At 36.9% G+C, this 21,183-nt stretch overlaps 1 protein-coding gene and 1 long non-coding RNA gene across 41 annotated transcripts in view; one reads left to right on the plus strand and one right to left on the minus strand.

The window, feature by feature from the left end:
- Positions 1-16,668, plus strand: part of LOC147828516 (uncharacterized) — a 37,003-nt gene extending 20,335 nt beyond the window's left edge. The window contains exons 2-4 of one of the 2 annotated variants that reach the window (XR_015450648.1): positions 6,290-7,160; positions 7,255-7,402; positions 7,744-16,668. This is a non-coding gene — a long non-coding RNA (uncharacterized LOC147828516). Of the gene's footprint in view, positions 1-6,289; positions 7,161-7,254 lie in introns of both variants that reach the window. The other variant, XR_015450647.1, reaches the window with a different exon arrangement.
- The window catches only part of Gulp1 (GULP PTB domain containing engulfment adaptor 1), a 271,287-nt gene that overhangs the window by 80,665 nt on the left and 169,439 nt on the right, over positions 1-21,183 (minus strand). The gene's annotated exons all lie outside the window — the stretch shown is intronic.

The following is a 21,183-nucleotide window of genomic DNA, read 5'->3' on the forward strand; positions in this document are numbered from 1 at the left end:
TTGCTAAATGAGCCTTCAGTTGGTGAATGGAGACAGACTTCTCTATGCCAATGGTCAAAATTGAGATCTCAATGTTTGATGAGACTGTGATGTCTCTAATAGCAAGATGACAATGAAGCTGAGGAATTATGACTCTGTGCAGCCATTCTCTGAGAGCAAACGTGAGCCAAAGGTAACACAGGTGGCTTGTTAGCTATGACCTGTCTTTCACAAGTGTACACCGTTCCTCCCCTTTCCAAGCTTGGCGCCTTAGTACATTAGTTCTGCTATTCCCTGCATCTGCCTTTGCACCCTCTGCTATGTTGTATAATCATAAATACTGACCAATCAAGAGACCATGGTCTCAGCCAGGAGAGAGCTAAGATCAATTGCACTCCCCAGTAATAAACTACCACTGTTTATTCTTTGTTCTTTGTATATTATTCTTTCATCCTCTGCTGAACCCTCAATCAGTTGTCCCCCATACCTGGTGGTCAGGCATCACCCAATAATAATATCTCATTTAAGGGAAATGAAAGTATCAGGATACATTCTGTAAATGTGTAGATTGAAATATGGTATATAATATTCTTTCTCACATAAATTAGTATTTATAGGCATAGCCTTACAAGGAAAAGGAAGAATTTACTCTAGAATATTCAACTAGCAATAACAATAATCTTATAACAGTATTTACGTAAAACCTGACTCCAGGATCAAAAATACATCCTGATAAATAAGGCAATAAATATTCTGGTGTGTAGAAACAGTCTTCCTTGAGAATTTTCCCATCAGCCATGTTTTAAGTCATAAAATTAAATGCTTACGAGACAGCCTCCTTTCATGACCATCAGATGCAGCTCCTTCCCCTCTCTTTCCTTCTCCTTGGAACTTGGCCAAGTGTACAACACCCACGGTCCCTGCAGTGTCTTTCAAAGAACATCCACAGCTGCTTCTCACCCTGCCCAGGTTTCATCTGTACTAGGATTATAACCGACCACAGGCTGATTATGTCTGTGAAGTCAGTACAAATGAGTAACAAGTGTACTTTCTGAACAAAATAAAAGTTACAAATTAAAAGATTAAGACATACACCTCTGGAAATCCTGGTGCACGGAGGGGAGAACATGCAGAGTGCTCAAGGGTAGGAAAAGCAGACACAGGGAGCAGAAGCTGATTCCCGCCTGGCTCGTATGCTCTGCAGGCAGTGACAACAGGACACTTCCTCTTTTCAGGAGAAAACTGCTGCACACTACTCATGGGAACATAGGGGCCATGAACGGAGGAGACACTGACCTGTCCTTTCTGTGATAAAACAGAATGAAAGCTATTCAGTTCCACAGAAGTGTCAGGACAACCAGGTGTCAAGAACACCTTCATTCCCCTTGACACTTTCTCTTCCCGTGGAAGAGCACAGAAACGTCTTTCACAAGACACCTTCTCTACCCACATGAAGAAAACTGGGCTCCAGTTTTCCTTACTTGGTGGCATGTTATACACAGGGGCTAGAATTCAGGGTCTAAAATCATGCTATCTATACTTGGGTATGATGCTGATTACGACTATGTGACCCTGAGCAAGATAAAATTTAAGTTTTCTAATCTTCAGTGTCCTTATTTGTAAAACAGTAGCCACAGTAGTAACCAATGTAGGTAAGAGTATATATAGTTAACTATAGTACTGACCTCATAGTACTGCTGCGAGAATAAAGATGGTATATGTTTCTGACAGATTATAAGCAGACATAAAATGCTACTGGGACTATTATTTTTATTAATAGTAAATGTAATTACAGTGTATAAGTCAGTGCAGGCCAATAGTCAGGCTCTAACCTTACCCAAATTGGTACAACACAGAAGATTCGTGGATGTGAATTCAGGGCAAAGAAAGTAATGAAAGACAAGGTCCCCATCGTAGTGTGGAAAAGCAAATAGAGGCAGGCAAGGGATCAGGAGACAAACTGCTGTCTGATTCTGACTCTATCCAGTCTCACGAATCTCAGATGCATGCTCAGAAAGTCCTGATGGCGACACGCCTGTGCTACGCAGACTAGTCCAAGAACGGCTGGAGCATTTCTGATGCACAAGAAAGTTACTTCCTAGTTTGGTGGAGTCCACTTTTTTATTATAAGACTTCTGCCCCTGAAAGATTTATTCATCTAGGTGTCACTAGTATAATGGATTATTCGGTTCCTGCAAATTTATTTTTATTCTCCTAAATCATCACCTTTGGAGAATTCTGATGCTTATTAACATTGCCACAGCTGGCGTACAGGAGCAGAGAGGACTGAGAGTGGCACCTCTCCATGTTGCTGCTACTTATCAGCATCCTATAAAGGCTGTAGGAACAAGGTAGAAACTATTGATTAATAAAGGCTCTATCTGTGCATTTTGCTTATTTTGCCATTTAGTAGCCTCCAATACCTTTCCCAGCACTCCTCAAGAACACAAGTCAAAATGCAAATGCACAGGCTCTCTCTGGATGGATTAAATAAAAACAAGCAGAGAAGAAATCTGCATTGTAAACAAATATATCATTTTAAGAAACACTGATCCATCCTAAAATGAATCCAAATAAGATTAATTCTACATATTCAGTGACAATATAGCTCCATGCTATGACTGTGTAGCTCTTAATCTGGCCAAAGACACCTATACCTTTCTTGTTAAAATGTTTGTGAGTATTAAGATTGTGAAGAGAGGCAGTGAATATTTTAAAAGCTAAAACAGCGTAGGGACAATAAATTACCAAATAGCATTTCCTTAGATCAAGAGCTTGCTACTCTCAAAAACATCTTTCTCTTTTTAAAAAGGCTGTTTCAATGTAAAACTCAAAAGTTTATATGCATGTTAATACAAATGACTATCTCTGTATATTGAAATATGTCAAAAAGATAAAATGATCTCTATTTTCATATTTCTAAAATGACAGAAGGTAGAGTGGCGAGGAAAAGCATTATATGTCAAACAGGTTAGAATCTAAGAGAACATTATCTGCATGGAAGGCCAGGCTTTTTTCTGTGATGTGACCTTAGGTATATAATTTACAGACATGGGGACTGTATTCCTATTTGTAAAATATAATGATATCAGTTCTGATTCCTCGGTGAAATGCAAAAGCACAAAGAAAGGTAGGGTAGTGATATTTGTCAGAGACACTGCTGCTTGCAAAGATAGGCCACTCACTACTCTAAATGACATACAATTCTGTGGTTCCTAAGAAATGGCATTTTGATGCTGGTGACTACTTTCTAGACACTTTACCATCAGGCAGAATGAGATGCATGCACAATAGAATAGATGATCCTTGCTATTTAGTACTTGAAATTGTGTTTTCTTTTAGAAAAAAATCCAGTTTTCTGTTTTCTCATGTTTTATGATAATTAATTTATATATATATATTCAAGATATATAGATATAGATATATATGTGTGTGTGTGTGTGTGTGTGTGTGTGTACACGCATGCAGCGGTTTAACTTCAACACCAGTTAAAACTCTTGAGCACAGAGTAAATTGGGACAGAAAGAAGAGACTCTCTTACGGATGCCCATGTGGAGAGAACGAACCCATGATAAATCCCCTGCTTGTTCCTTCTCCACAGGAAGCCAAGCTTTCATCTGAGGGGGTGCAAGCCATTTCTTAATTGAAAAAACATCCTTGCCTTTGAGGATGCTGCAACTTCAACAGAGTAATTTGTTCTAATCCAAGTGGAAATAATGAAACAGATTATCAAACATTCTTATTTTTCCCATTTATAACATGCTTCTTACAGCAATTGTTAAGAGCTCTTAACATTAGTATTGGAGTTGCTTCTTACTGCTTATTGAATAGTCACAAAATACTACGCTTTGCATTTTGGACTTTAATGATTTCTTGGATAGTTCCAATGTAGGTATTTCACAGGATCTAAAATTCAATACCTAAAACTAAGGTGATTCTCTCACCCAGTACCTCATGGCTCCTGTCTCATTCAAAGCTATCACTGTCATCTGATCACCAGGAATGTAACAGAGGTGGTATCTCGTCAACCCTTTACTTACTTACTCTCTAAATTCTACCCACATGGAACCACTGAACTTTCTAAAGGCAGCACGCCTTGGTGTGTCTCTGAGGTGCCGTGCATGGGCTACCTTTGAACATAATGAATGGCTCCTATGTCAATCATGAAGATAGTTTCTTCTGGTTCTCTACCTTCATTCAGGATGGGTGCTCTTCAACATAGATCAAGGTACCAAAATGTGTAAGATGGGAAGCCAAGTATCTGTGTAGCACTGCAGTGATGCTGACCCTGGGCCAAGCCCAGAGCAAGGTCTCCCGACCCCAAGAGTCCTCCACATAGGCTGTTTGTTCACAAGGAGTATCGCGTGACTAACAAGGACCCTAGAGAGGTGTGCTCCTTGGAAGCTTCTCAGGCTCTTGCTCTTCTGTGTATATTTTTCCTCTTGCCGTAACGTTTTCTTTACCTTTATTAAATCCTTGCATAATACTCAAGGCCACGACACCAAAGAGTCTTACTTGTATTTTCAATCATCCAATTTTGTGTACTTCTTTTAGTAGGTGTCTCCCGTGAGACTTGGGAGCAGATGTTTTATGTACCTAGGATCTGGCACCTATTACATGCTGAAAAAAAGGAAAGTAAATGTTCATGTTTTATTGATCAGTTATCCTGTAATTACAAATTTGTCTCTTAGAACTAGATTAAAACATCGCTAGCTGGATACGGCGGCACACACCTGTACAGCATTCTGGGTGGCTGAGACAGGAAGACTGAAAGATCAAGCTGAAGCTGGGCAACTCTGACTTAGTGAGACCATGTCCTAAAATAAAAGAGCTGGATGCGGCTCAGTGAGAAGGCCCTTGGTTCAATGCCCAGGATTAAATATTAAAACTTGCTAATTTATATACTAAAAAACCAAAACCACTGTAGATACAATTATAGACTTCATATCACTATGAAGTGATTTATGATGAAATAGGTTAAAATTATTTAAATTTGTAATAGTCCATTGATTTTTAAACTAAAAATATTTTCATGTTGACACTGCTCCCACTTAGTCAATTAATGTCTCATCGCTTGGACCATCTGTAAGTTTCTGTGTGCTTGCATTCTTTGTAATTTTTTACTATACTGGAAAACATACAGATTGATGGACATCATTCATGAAACTGAATAAATAAATAAATAAGAGTAATATGCATTCATTAATTCATTACAAATCCAAGTTAAGGTTATACAAATATTGTCCATGCAATGCTCATGGGTGTGTGCTTCCTCTCTCATTTTTGCTAAACATTCTCCACCTTACCTTTCTACAAAAGGATAGACAGCTCATTGATCAGAACTTCTGGTTTATTCCTCTCCCCTGCTATTGCCACTCGCACACAATATATAAAATCTGTGCAACGTAAAGTTCATTGCTTGTTACTAAGCTTTATTCCTCACTGTACACACATTTAAAAATAATCACTGACAGGCTTCTCCTGCAACACTTGAGCACATTCAGTCTTGCTCCTTTTCCCCCAGCAATCCTTGAAGTACATTTTTACTCTGAGTATTTGCAAATGGAAATAGCTTCTCTTTCTGGTAAGACTTGCTCTGCTTTTATTTCCTCATCTTGGCAAATGTTTGTGGGAGCAAGCAGGGAGCAATACCTGTCTAATGAGCAATAAAAACAGGTATGTAACCAAGAAGGTGATGTGGCAATCCTTAGAAATAAGTTGAAATCTCAGTGAGCTAGAGATCTGGTTTTAATTATTTAGGATTATAACTGGGGATCAACTAGCAGCAGATCAAGCCCTTCTTTGCCTACTTTGCTACCCAGAGTAGCCTTTCTTATCTGAACATGCAGAGTCTGAGGTGGGTGAATTAAATCTCCTAGGAAGTAATTAGCCATCGCAGCAATGCCTATCATCTTTCCTGAGTAATTCTGTCACTGACAAAATCTGCCTGGAAGACAGACTAGGGAGACAGGGAGATGCAAGTCTATTCAACTTAGTTCAACTATTTCAAAACTTTGAGTCTTGGAACGGTCATGTTATTAAAATATGCAAAGAATCAGGAACTAACCTCCTAATGAATGTGCTGTATTCTAAAAAATTCCATCTGTAGCTACAGTTGGTTGTTCAAAACTCTGGAAGCTTTTTTCCTACAGTAAAAATGTTATATCAAATGTCTGGTAAATCTAGTTAGAACAGAGAAAAGAGGAAAACTAACACTTAGCAAGCACAAACCATGTGCTAAAAATTGTATAAATGTTATCTAATTGTCTCAAAAGCTTTTAAAAGAGGGTTCTTTTTTTGCATTTTACAGATATGAAAACTGAGTGTAACACAAGGTCTGCCATGAAGCTGTAGAATCCATCTACAGCTATGAGTCTCCGAAGCCACAGTGTTGTGATTACTGCACATGGTTCCCCGTATCCAAAACTGTTTGCTCTACCACGTTAACAGCAGAATATCTCATAGCTACCATATATATTCATTTTGATTAATGAGTTTTAAACTGCATTTTAAAGAATATAGGCCAAATTTTCTACTTATTTCTATTAAGCAGCTTTTGTAGTGAGGCTAAGGATTCCATTTCCTGGTTCCAAGGCATTAGCGACATTTTCTGAGACTGAGACTGAAGCGGGTCAAGTAGGATAATTGGGTTAATGGCCTGGGAAAGCTCAAAGCAGGGTACAGGCCCTGGATATGGAAATGCAGGGCATGAGCAGTCTGGTCTGGCTTGAGTTCCTTCTTTATATTTCCCCAGACGGACTCAACAAGCTGCTACCATCACCACAGTGATCAGTGAATACGGAAGGCAGTCACAATGTAGGAGCAGAGACTCAGAAGCAAGACCTGCCCTTACTTTCCAGGATCAAATGGCCTGGTGAAGTGTGTCAATAATTTAGAGTATAAGCTATAAGAATTAGGATAGGATGCTCAAGCGTGGTACACTCCCAAGTCACTTAAGTCAGAAATTTAAATTTTCCAGGAGGAAGGAGCTAAGCTACCATGCACAGCGTTGATATTTATCAGGAAACTGTAGCAGAGTCTTCTCAGGTTCAAAGTAAATGCAAAGCCTCTGAGTAGAGAGAGAGAAAAGGAGATGGTGAGAAAGAAGAAAGAAGCCCCCACTGGAAAAATAAGGAACATATCAAAAGAAGTAGAGAGGACAAATCAAAGACCAACCTGAGGTAAGGAGTGGATTGTGATAAAATGCAAAGGATTTGGAGGTAGGAAGTAAAATGATTAGACTTTCGTTTCAAAATGATGACTTCTGTGGAGCAGGGTAAGAATTGGGAAGGAGAAGGGAAGTATCTGACGTGTGGAGCACACTGCAATGGTCTGCGTGAGAGAGGCGGCAGCTTCACCAGTTCATGCCATGAGTAGTAAGCAGGCCTGGGGCGTGCACGGATGTCCTTCTGCTCCATGCAAAGTAAATACAGATATTGAGAGTTGGCATTCATATATTTGTATACCATTCTGACAAAGAAGGTATATCCTTGGAATGTATCTCTGTAAGACTGCTTTTAAATATGAGTCTGTGAAAGATTCAGGAGAAATCGGAGACACGAGGAGAGGCACTGGCCTGCACCAAGTAGGTGATGGGAACTATGACAGAAGCTCACACATCCAAGAGGTTTTCAGAGAAACACGATGTCTTCACATTTAATTGGTAGTGGGTGGTGAGGGAAAGGATCACTGGACAGTGCTGACTGGTAGAAGAGTGTTGTTTACGATTTCTATCTATAAAATCTCTTCTCCCTTCTTCCTCAGGCACCTCTTCCTCTGCAACCAGTCCATGCAGCCTGGGAAGGTACATGGCATGTGGACTAAGTCAGTGACTCCATCTTCCTTCCTAGAGATCAGTCTGGGCAGGGCTAGCCATATTCTGGTATGGGCTCATCCGTACCAACTTCACCAGGCCAGGGAGGGTCTATTCAGGAAAGTACATCTGAACTTTGGTGTATGTAGGTCTAAGAGTTCTGATAACGGAAATCTGTCCATGCCAGACCCCATGTGGCAGTCAGAGAATGAGGCAACTCAAGGAAAACTGAAATGAAGGGCTCACCATGATGACACCAAATGTTCCCCGAGACGAGCTGCCTACCTATGAGGCTTTCTCTTACGTAAAGCAATGCATTCACTTTCTTGTTTAAGCCAGATTAGTCAACCCTGGTCACCAGAAGCCAAGAGTCATAGTGGCATCTTTGGCTAAGTTGAAGAATGCCTGCGAGGAGGATAAGGTTACTGAAGCATTGCACAAGCCTGGCTGGGGTTGTGTCCTTAAATTATACTAAGATCTGCTGGAAGTGGGGTGATTGCAGGACAATGTGCACCCAGGGTTCAGGAATGAGGTCTAGGTAAGGAAGAAATTAAGGGTCTGATGGTGACTGAAGTTACAGGTGTGAATGAGATGGCCCAGGGGAAGCAGAAGAAAGAAGGAAGATGGTATCCCAGAACAACAGTGATACTTAGGAGAATAAGTAGAGCAGACAGCAAAAGTAACTGAAAAATAGTCAGAGAAGCAGGAAGAAAACAGCAAGAATGCACTGAGATTTCTGTGCAACGAAAAGGAAAAGTATTTGCAAGTAAAAAGGTCAACTACGTACACAAGAACAAAATTAAGTAGGACAGTTAACAATTAATATCCATCACATTATTAAAATTTAAAAATGACGTATCAGGCATCCAAACTGAAAAAGCAAGCCACCTTTAATCTACCTTTGGGGTGGATTTACATATTTTTTTGTACAGAAGAATGAGGAAAGATTATGAAAGTGACTAAGGGTCTGAGGGAAAGAAAGATTCATGCAGAAAGATGATAAGCAGACATTCTCAAAAGTGACATACGTCACACAACTTGGAGTAGTTAGAGCCTTTCTTGAAAACTATTTGAGAAGCAAATCCAAAATTAAATAAAGGTCCTAGGAATAGACAAGAAATGGAAAATGGAGTGCTGCTGATTTGAATCTATTTCCATATGAAATTAAGATTTAAGCACCATCAGAACAAAAGGCAATTGCTGCAAATCTTGGCAAGCAAAATTGAAATAAGCAACAAAAGCAGGGGAGTGGAGCAAGCTAGCAGGAAGAAATATACGTCAGCTGCTCCCCTCATCACTCAGAGATGCAGGGTCAAAATCCTAGATGTGCTATTAAGGAAAGACAGAGGATGTTAAATATTAATGACTTTCCCCGTTGTCTTTCTTTCACTTTAGACCAGTCATCTAGGAACTAATAGCCACTCCGTCAAAGAGACACGGATCTGAAACCGACTTTCTGGGTTCACGTTGATTTATTTTTCTTTTCTTAAATGCAGGAAAAATTAAATGCTTTTTAAATTTAAAAATAGAATACGTGCAATAATTCCTTTTAATATAGTTAATTCTTCCCATCTATCTATTCACGTATCCCCAGTGTCCCTTTCCCTCACCATTTACAGTTTAATGTTCAGTGTTACAGTTTAGCTGTTTAATGGGGGATATTAATAGTGCAGATCTCATTGGGCTCTTATGAGGATTAAATAAGATGATGGATGTAAATGCTTAAAGTATTATTTATATAATGGTATACAGAGTAGTTTATAATGTCGAAAGTTATTCTTTATCTGTATATCCATTCTTGTACTAATGAACAAAGAGATGCTTGAAACATCACTGCCAAAATTTAACACCATATTATTCTTGCCTGATAAAATGCTGAACAATATGTTAATTTCAATAGTTCTGTCCTCTTCATACAGCTTAAATTTTAATAATTAGCATACATCATGTTTCTAATATAAAGTTACTATTCTTTAAAAATATAACACACTGCAGATCTAATAATGTAAACAACTGACTGGTCAAAGCTTTGTCTTGTGTTCTCTATTCTTTGAGATACATCGATTCTCAGATCTGTTGCATACACTACATCAGATCTGAACTCCCCAGCCATTTTCTTTCAACTGCTTTGCTATCATAAATGTTCTGATGCTGACATAGAGACCAACACTGGGGTGTGCTTTTACTTGTTCAGATAGAATTTTAAAAGTTCAGAAGAAAGACTACTTACTTCCAGTGAAAAGAAAAAAAAGAAAGAAAATGATAAACAGTTTCTTGGAAACTGAAAAAATGGGCACACACCAGGAGGTTATTCTTCAGTGTAAAAATATGCAAAACTTCTTTAGGAGATGGAGTTTCTCATAGCTCGTAACTTTAGAAGAGAGACAAAAGTAACTTTAGCTTGAGTTAAAATGTATGCATTTATGTGTATATCTCCTCAGGGATGGAAGACTATTTCCTATAAAATGTCTCGCAACATGTAAGAGCACAATGAGCTGGGAACTTGGTTTACATCTCTGGAGTTCGCTGGCCTCCTGCCTTATTTCACAGCACCAAAAATAAAATAAATAAAAGATAGAGAGGATCTGGAGGGAACCTGCCCCCACTTCCTTCAAATCAATACAGTAGTCCCTTGGTATACACAGGTGATTGGTTTCAGGACCCCACGGATACCCAAATATGGGGATGTTTGAGTCCTTTATATAAAATGGCATAATAATTGCATACAACATACACTGTATACTTTAATCCATGGATTATTTATAATACCTAGCACCATATCAATGTTATATAAATAGGTGTTACAATGTATTGGTTGGAGAATAATTACCCAAAAAATCTGTACAATTTCAATATAGACAATATTTCCTCTAATAGTTTTGACCTGGGGCTGCTTCAATCCACAGATATGGAAGCTGGACCATACAGAGTCTACTGTATTTTAAATGCAACCATGTAATTCATTAAGCATGTAGGTTCTGTTTCAGATCTAAATCATTTCCACAACCCTGGTGTTTCCTGGAGTTTTGCCTTACACAACAATCCCTTCCTCTTCATTCTCCTTTCTCATTTTTTCTAGATGCTTTGTTTAAAAAAACATCCTCATATTTTTGGTAATTTTCTTATATTTAGCATGTGCTGATTATAGTCACTCATTAAAACCACTCCTGAAAAGATTTTGATAAGCACGAAATATCTTGAAACTTTCCAAATTTTTTTTTCCTTACACAATATCCCCTGCTTCTGTTCTGCTCCTGAATTTCACATCCCAGGCTTCAGAAGAGCAATGCTTGATCCTTTTAGGATCAAATCAGATCTTTGTTTTCAAAACATTCTTTGCCTATGAACAGATTTTCGTTCTTATTATCTTACATGGGCCAAACACATTCATGTATAAACATGAAATAAAGAATAAATATACTCAACAGTCAGAAAAATCTTCACTTATAAGTGGGTATTCTTAAAGAAATAATTAGGAACATAGATACCAACCGTGGCAATTTTAACCAGGTATTACATGAAGAGAAATATCATTCAGAAAAGCAGAATAAAAGAAGTCAAATATATTATGGGAGCCTAGATAATGTGGCCTCAGGGTCAGGAAGGCAAATATATAGACTCAAATTCATCTCCTTAGCTCCCTCACATTTCTGCCAAACCCCTGGCACCTGGTACACAATGTCCAATGTATCAGCTAATACAGGGGGCTCCTTCGATGAAATAAGTCCATACATGAGAGATGCAAAGGGCAGACATGTATGCACATTTCACTTAGTCTGTGTGTTCATTCATCTCTAGCCTAAGTACCTTAATCTCTTTAAAACTGAGGATCATACACTGCAAAAGAATGAAAATAGATACTGAATAAGAGGCTTGACTTCTACACCTAATTTTGCTATCTTCCTGTGTAACTGTTAGTAAATCACTTATCCTCCTCAGGCCTCAATTCACTTTATCAAGAAAATGATGGAATAACAAATCATGTAGTTCTTTTCCACATTAAATCCTTGAATGTGTTAACACATATAGTGTCTTTAAAAATAAGTAAAGTAACACTGTAATTCATAGAGAAATGTTATAAAGAATAAGTAATATAAAGTTTTTAGTTTTTATTCAGTAATTTCTAGCAGCTTTGTAACACTTTTTATAGAATATTCAGACATGTAATAGTTTAGAATGATGACCTTCAAGGTTATGTTCATAACTATTGCAGTTATGTGAGGAGACTTGGGGAACTGAATATCCTCTTGAAGGAGGTGTGTGGTTTTAGAAATTAAATCATCTTAGAAAAAAAGAAATTAAAGCATCTTAAGTTCATCTCAAGAACTAAAAGTCAAGCGATATTCAGGGTTTATTGTCATTTTTCTTTCTTCATTTATAATTGCAAAATCACAAATCATCAAACTTCTGGTTATTACTGTGATCTTTGCTTTTTCAGTTTTGGAACAAAACTATATAGCTTCCTACTATAAAAAGGTAAACGAAAAATAACATTTCATAGATCTCTACTTTCCTTCTAAATATGTATTAATGTTATTCTGGCACATAAAAGGATGTTTCAAGCAGTTAAAGATGGAGCATTATCAATACACAGTAGAGAGTATATTTTTTATTTGGAGAAAATAACATTTAATGTGCTTGTTGATTCTTCAATTTTAAATTGACTGTAATGAATACAAATTGCACATATTAGCATCATTAAAGGCCAATTCTAAATCTCAGAAACTATTTTCTATAGTCTCTATGTAAAAACTGATCTTTTGAAGTGGTCCCTATGCTTTGAATAAGTACAATAGATTATATAAAATGCATTTGAGTTCTCCATGTTTTTTTCCCACATTCCCCCCTGATATCTACAACCAGCAAAATTGGAAATGTGTGTGTTTATTGCTATTATAAAACTATTCTAAAGGATCTTATAATTTGGAATTCTAAATCACTGTGGGTATTTATTTCAGCAATGCATCATATCAATTACAGAGATGCCACTTTTGCCTAAGCTTCAGTGATTCCACAGAATTCAATTAAATATGTTTTCTTTTCTGGTTTCTTCCCTTTTTTGAGCTGGTTGTAAGCACCATTTATTTCTACGACTTGGATTTTCTTCAATTAAATCATAAACCAATGTTAACATTTCATTAAAGGGTAATTTACCATATATTCATATCCATATAATCATATATTCAACAAAAATAATTTAAGAAGCACTAGTAAAATGATTTCCTTATATTAAGATCTTTACCATGACTCATTAGGCAACATAATTTTGTAACTTTCTCCGCTCATTAACTTCTTACTTGTAAAATTCCCTAATACAGTTTTAAAAGGTTTGCATGGGCTATCTTATGTTTGATTTTATGACAAAGACAATCTTTAAACTACAATTTTGCTCAAGAATGTAGCTGTTAAAAAGTCCAGATATTAGAAAGTATAACTAGATTGATGGTTTTCTTTAATGGTCACAACACTCTTATCCAAGTACATCGATGCACTGGGTTGACGAGTCTCCTATCAGGCCTACAGGTGAGGTTACCCTTACCCAATGACACTCGGAGTGGATGCTGCAGGTGCCCTGGCTGATGTCACTGTTTCTAATGTAAACAGAAAGATAAAATACCTGAGATGTATTCCAACTGCTTTGTCCTAATTTTTCAGCTAATAGAGTAAATACTACTTTACTCTCAAAGATAATAACTAATGCCAATTCCAGAGTTGACAAAATATTCTGTGACAAAAATATCAATAATGTTTTTGACATACCAGACTCAAATGTAACAATATGTATGTACATATATATATGCACAGGTGTCTATATACTGTGCATATAGACATATATATACACACACATGTGTGTATATACACTAGCCTCATTTTCTGTCCTTGAGAAAAGTCAAGCATAGAAAAATGTCAAGGACAGAAAAATTATGTGATTTAAATATTAGTTGAAAGAGGGAAAATTTGAACCTACACAGTCTGAGAAGTGGTTGCTCCAATCATTGTAACAGGATAAAGCAACTGTATGTCTCTAAAATTCTGATAGTTATCAGAGAAATTGTTGAGCTCTTCTTTGTGAAGTACATTGGAGTGCACTGCATATCTAGGTTCTGATTTCATTATTATAATTACTACTGAACTGATTTAGCTATAAGTTTCAAATGCAAGTAGCCATGATGTAGATTTCAACCAACTCCTAAAGATCAGAATACCCAAGTTTTAACACCTTACAATTGTTTGTGATTTTGTACATATCTCTTTGTTTTTAATTGACAGAGTACATTACTGATTTGCTTTTGTTCTTTGTTTTTGAAGCCACATAAGAGTTTGTAGGTTATGTCTTTTCTTTCCTTTTATTTTTTTAAAGGAAAAGGATTGTCAATTTTATTTAATCTTTCAAAGGACTGACTCATCGATTCATTGATTCTTTGTATTGTTTTTAGTCTCATTTGCATTAATTTCTGTTCTGATCTTTATAATTTCATCCCTCTTACAAGCTTTAAGCTTGATTTTTTTCTTCTTTTTCTAGAAGTTTGAGGCTTGACATTGGGTTGTTTATTTGAGCTGGCTCTGCTTTTCTGATCTGGGAGTTCACTGCTATTAACTTCCCTCATAGGACTGCTTACATTGCATCCCATAAGTTCTGATATGTTGTATTAGCATTATCATTTAATTGTAGAAACTCTCTAATTTCTTATTTAATTTTATTTGTGACTCACTGGTTGTTCAAGAGGGTGTTATTTAATTTCCATGTCTTTGTGTAGTATTTGTGTTTTCTTTTGCTATTGATTTCTAATTTTATTGCACTATGGTCTGATTATATGCATGCAACTAAGGATGAAAAGGGTGAAATCATAACAGATCTGCAGAAATCCAGAAGATCATCAGTATCTACTTTGAGAACCTGTACTCAAATAAAATGATAAACAGAGAAGAAACAGACAGATTTCTAGATACATAGGAATTACCAAAGCTTAATCAAGAAGATATAAAAATTCAAAATAACCCAATATTAGTCAGTGAAATTGAAGATGTAATAAAAAACCTTCCAACAAAGAAAAGCCCAGGTCTTGATGGAGTCACTGCTGAATTATACAAGAAACTTAGAGAAGATCTAATGCCACTACTCCTCAAACTCTTTAATGAAACTGAAAGGGAAGCTACACTCCTAAAGTCATTCCTGGAAGCAAGTATTACCCTAATACCAAAACCAGAGAAGAATCCAACCAAAAAAAAGAGAGATACAGGCCAATCTCCCTAATGAACACAGACACAAAAATCCTGAATAAGATACTGGCAAATCATCAAGAACACAGCAAATCATTAAGAAGCTTATACATCATGACCAAGTACGATTCATCCTAGAGATGCAGGGATGGTTCAACATGCGCAAATCAATAAATGTATTACACCATATCAACAGAACCAAGAAAAAAAAACATATGATCATCTCAATAGACACAGAAAAAGCACTTGACAAAGTCCAACACTCATTCATGATAAAGAAACCTACAGAAAATTGAAATAGGTGGTCTTTATCTCAATCTGATAAAAGCCATCTATGACAAACCAACAGCCAACATCATACTAAATGGTCAAAAACTGAAAGCTTTCACTCTAAAATCAGGAAAAAGACAATGATGTCCACTATCACCACTAGTTCTGGAAACATTAGCCAGAGCAATCAGACAAGAGAAAGAACTAAAAGGAATAAAAATAGGATAGGAAAAAGTTAAATGATTATGATTTGCAGATGACGTGCTACTCTACATAGAAGACCCCAAAAAGTCCACCAAAAGACTTCTAGACTTAATAAACAAATCCAATCACATAGCTGGATACAAAGTCAATGCTCAAAAATCAGTAGGCTTCATGTACACAAATAAACTCACTGAGAGAGAAATTAGAGAAACAACGCCTTTCACAATAGCATCAAAAAAAAAAATGAAATAGGAATCAATGTAATGAAGGTAATAAAAGACTCTTACATGGAAAATTGTAATACTCTGAAAAAATATCAAAGAGGATATCAGGAAATGGAAAGATATCCTTTGCTCTTGGTAGGAAGAATCAATATAGTGAAGATGGTCATACTTCAAATGTTGTTACACAGATTTAATGCAATCCTGATCAAAATACTAATAGCATACCTCACATAATTAGAGAAGACAATCCTAAAATTCATTTGAACAAGAAGAGACCTAGAACAGCAAAAGCAATGCTGGGCAACAAAGGCAAGGCAGGGGGATCACAATCTCTGACTTGAAATTATACTACAAAGGTACAGTCATAAGAACAGCATGGTACTGGTAAAAAACAAACAAACAAAAAAACAAAAACAGACCCCAGGATCAATAGAACAGATTAAAAGATGTAGAAACAACTCCAAACACACTCAGACACCTTATCTTCAACAAAGGGGCCAAATACCTTCACTGGAAGAAGATAGCCTCTTTAATAAATGGTGCTGGAAAAACTGGTTCCCCACATCCAGAAGATTAAAACTAGACCCATATCTCTCACCATAAACTAAACTAAAATTGAAATGGATCAAAGATCTAAATATTAAAACAGAAACACTAAATCTGCTGGAAGATAGAACAGGTAAAACTCTTGAAGACATAGGTGTGGTCAAAGACTTTATGAACATAATCCCAATCACACTGGAAATATTACAAAGACTCAACAACTGAGATCTCATATTATAAAAAAGCTTCTGCACAGCAAAAGAAATCACCAACAGAGCGAAGAAACAATTCATAGAGTGGGAAAATATTTTTGCCAGTTGTTCCTCAAACAAGGACTAATATCTAGAATACATAAGGAACTAAAAAAAAAAAAAAACCATAACCCCCAAATTTAAAGACCCAATCCAAAAATGGACATCTGAAATGAATAGAAAGTTCTCCAATGAAGTAAAAATGGCAAAAATATATAGAAAAAAATGTTCAATATCACTGGTCATTTGAGGGATACAAATTAAAACAACACTGAGATTCCACCTCACTCCAGAAAGAATGGCTGTCATGCAGAACTCAACCAATAACAAATGCTGGCAGAGCTGTGGGGGAAAAGGCACCCTTTTCCACTGCTGATGGGAGTGTAGACTGTTGCAACTACTGTGGAAATCAGTGTGGAGGTTCCTCAAGAAAGAAAAACTAGAGGTTCCATTTGATCCAGCTCTTCCCCTTCTTGGTATCTTCTTGACAGAATTAAAATCATACCGCAGCGATACGTACACACTAACATTTATATCTGCACAGTTTAAAATAGCTAAATCTTGGAAACAGCCCCAATGCCCATCAACCAATGAATGGATAGAAGATGTGGTTTGTTTTCTTTATACAATATTACTCTACCATAAATAAGGATAAACAAGACATTTCTAGCTAAATGGATGCACCTTAAGACCATAGTCTTAAGTGTAATAAATCAGACACATGTGTTTAAATACTGCATGGTTTCTCTGGTGTGAGAAACTGAAAGTGTAAATAAGGACCAAACTATATATAATAAATATTTTGAAATAGGAGGAAAATGTGTAAATGGAAAGAGCAACTAGGGAGGGGTAGGGAGAAAGGAGGGAAGGGGAAAAAAAGGAAAAATGGAAAAAAGCTTTTGTAAATAAGGAGGGAAAGAAGGAATGAAGGGAGAAGAGGAGAACAGGGAAAAAAAAAGAAGCAGAAGTTATATTATGTACAGGTTCAAATTCCCTACGATGAATGTGATCATTATGTACATCTAAATTGTACCAATAAAATTAATTAATTAAAAAAAGTTTATGGGTTATGAAAGTAGTGAAGGTTGAGAAAACCTGACCATAGAATCACTGAAACTGCCAACCTCCCTCTTACCAAACATTCCTAAGGAAAAACAACATCTATTTCACATAGGCAACTCTGCTCCTGTGGAAAGCACTAAAATGTGATGTAATCTTCCTTTTTAGACTGTTCTTTGGGATTCATATTTTAGCCTGCTGGTCATCGTCTATGTAGTTCTCCCTCAAAACTCTGTCTCGTGATTGTTTTCTCTCCCCAGGGAAATTATAAGTTTTTGAGATGGAGGTCCTGATGCATTTTTGTTTCAGATTTGCCCAGTTTTAGAATTTATGACATGCCAAAGAGATAGTCATGGAATGAGGACTCGCTTTACTGCTGCACACTACAAAACGATGTAGTAATCTCTCTGGAAATGCAGTGTGTGTGTGTGTGTGTGTGCGTGCATGTTGCTGGGGACTGAACTCAAGGCCTTCAGATGCTAGTATTCTACCATCAAACTACAGCTTAGTCCAATTCTTAGTTATCATAAAGCTAGATCTTTCATACAGGTGTGGAAGTATAATTATTACATCAGCCCTTCTAGGGTAGTTACATATTTTAGAATGAACCATTAAAACATGTTTTACATGAAACATTTGCCCCAATTCTTTTTTTTTTTTTTGGTACCAGGGATTGAACTCAGGATCTTGCACTTGTAAGGCAGGTGGTGGAACTACTGAGCTAAATCTCCAGCCCCCCCCCCCCAGTTCTTCTTCTAGGAAATTACTGTTAAACCAACAGAATAATAATCAAAATAAAAGTTTGACAGTATTTCACCTTAACAGAAAAAAACCCCAGTATTCTCATCAAATTTAGAGGGAAATGAAAATACTACAGCTTACCTTATTAATGGAGTATTTAAAATTTTTTCTGTTCTAATGTTCTAATTATACCTGCAATAGGGAACTTATAAGGATGTCACCTTTATTTTCAAAATGTTTCCAGATTCTCACTACTTTTCTCCTCCAATCACTTTTCTTACCTGGCCTCAATACTTGTACTTTTCACTCATTACAGCCAATTTCTGTTAAAAACTTGACTTAGATTTTGTCACTCTTTTACAATGCTCCAAATCCACTACTTCTGCTTCCAGTTGCCTGAAAGGCCTTGGAAGACCTAAGAGGCCTTTCTCCCTTATTGCCTCTCTGCTCTGTATGCATGCTCTGGGCAGCTTCTACTTCAGCTTCCCAGCTCGCTGAAGGCCCCAGCTTTCAGGCCCCGCTAGCCCTTCAGGGAGCAGCAGGGCCCACCCTGCCCCGGAGCTCACAGCTCCCTTCCTCACATCTCATTCAGGCGTGTGCTCTTCAAGATCTTCCCTGTCCACTGTAAAATAAGACCTTGTTTCCTGCTCCTCCAAATCGCAATATTCTGCTGGCCTGCTCCATTTTCCTGCATAGCAATTACTACATAAAATATTGCATCAATATTATATCATATATGCTAATATAAATACCACATAATTTATACTATATAAACAGGATGAATTCTCTGTTAATTGATAAAGTGTAATCATTTTCTTATTGGTATCTCTCAAGAACTATTTTATTTATTGAATGTGTGCCCCAAGGAAAGGACTTTATTTTGCTGTGCAATCATTTTCAATTGCCTGGATCAGGACCCGGTGTAAAAGCAGGAGCTCAATTTCCATGAATAAATATTTGTATGATTAAAACATCACTTATTTTTTGCTATAGTTTCCCTGTCACTCTGACCAAACTTTAATGCATATTTCAGAAATCACTGTAAGATGTTATATGCAATAAGCATACATGCTTACATTTACATATTAATCATCTGAGTTACAATTAAAAGTTAGTGGATTTCTACTTCTTTGGACTCAGAACCACAAATCTAATGGAACAAATTGACCTTTAACATACATGTTCCAAAAACTTAACTTTTTCTCTTTTTTCTATTTTCATGTTTAAATAATGTCTCCCAAAACACACTACATTGATTTGATAACCTAATTCGTGCCCTCAGTTTTAACCTATAGTTTAAAAATGTCATTACAGAGTACACCATTGGTAAAAAAGATTCTCAATGAACTATATTTGTGCTGTCATTGAACATTAAAGTGAACAAAAACCCCAGACTAACAACCCTGGACTGTGAATTTTCCTAAACTCCTGTTTAATGAATTCATAGCCTGTCTCTTCTGTCATCCAAAGCCTTCTCAATTTATCATTTTAGACCTGTCCATCACTAGTACTCGTGATTATAAGTTTTATGTATTGACTTAGCTAAACTGTGCTATTCAACCACACTATCAGGTAAGTGTCACTCTGAAGTTATCTTGTAATATAGTTATCATATTTAATTTAATTAGTTGACTTTATGTAACAATTACTCTGGAGAATATGGTTGAGCCTGATCCAAGCAACTGAAAAGGGGTTATGAACAGAACTGAGACCAACTGGTCCCTCAGGAAGAAGGAATTCTGCCAGGGTCAGCTCCTGGCGAGTGGTCCCACCCCGCCCTTTCTGATGGCAGGTCCTGTGGATTCCAGACTTGCACAGTTGTCGTCCCACAGTCAAGCAGTCCGATACCTGGTGATAAATCAACCAGTGCATGTGTGCTTGTGCATGCATGTGTGTACATCGTACTAGTTCTATTTCCTGAGTGGATCTTTGGCTGGTAAAGTATTTTACTATCCTTAGTAATTCAAGGTCTGGCTCAAGTTCTTGCCATGTGCTTTCATGTGCTTTACTGAGTCTATGTCCAATGGCTCCGTCCCCATGATGGTAACAGTCGCCTTGTTTTGAGCCTGGGAGACCCTTCCTCACCTCCACATTCAGAAGACAGTGGTGACCTGGAATTCTCTGAATCTCTACATCTTTAACAGGAGAAAGGCACAAACATGCTCTGCCTCTTACATTAATTTTACAATATTTCTTATGATAGTAAGCTGCCAGAAATGAAAGCAGTGTACCATAAAGCTCTGCCGGAGCAGAGCTCCAGCGATAGAGCTTTACACAATGCAGCCATTTAATGAATGAATGAATGCTCGGTTGTTACTACATACAGACTTAAACAAAAAAAGCAAAGCTTTGAAGTCAAACAGAACTCAAATTTTTAGTTTGGTTCTGTCTTTACTAACTGTAACAACAGATAAATCATGTACTCTTTCAGCATTAGCCTTCTCCTACGGGAAGGGGCCACAAACACTGTCATCTGCTGTACTGGGTTATGGGAAGTACTGAAGCAATGTAAAAGCACACCAGCACAGAACCTGCCATGTATTTGGGCTTGGTGAAATGTAACTATTTTGTTATTATGTTAGAAATAATATCTGCATAAATTAGTCAAATATATGTACGGAACACCTACTATGAGACAGGCATTTTGGTAAATTATCTGGAAAATAAGACTATACATTAATGACTGCTAAGATTTACTAAGCAGATAGTTTATTTTAGAGATTGTTCTAAAACTTTATCTTTGTTACGTCTATAGCAATTCCAGTGAAAAATTACTGTCATTATCGCAAATTGGGGATGAATAATCATACATACAGAATGTTAAGTAATTTCCCAAAGACACCCAGCAAAAAGTATTAGGGCCAGGGTACAAGACAAG

Source organism: Heterocephalus glaber, unplaced genomic scaffold (genome assembly GCF_053883595.1).
Source record: "Heterocephalus glaber isolate CG9 unplaced genomic scaffold, H.glaber_assembly_v1.0 deba00001058, whole genome shotgun sequence".
In the NCBI taxonomy this organism is placed as follows: domain Eukaryota; kingdom Metazoa; phylum Chordata; class Mammalia; order Rodentia; family Bathyergidae; genus Heterocephalus; species Heterocephalus glaber.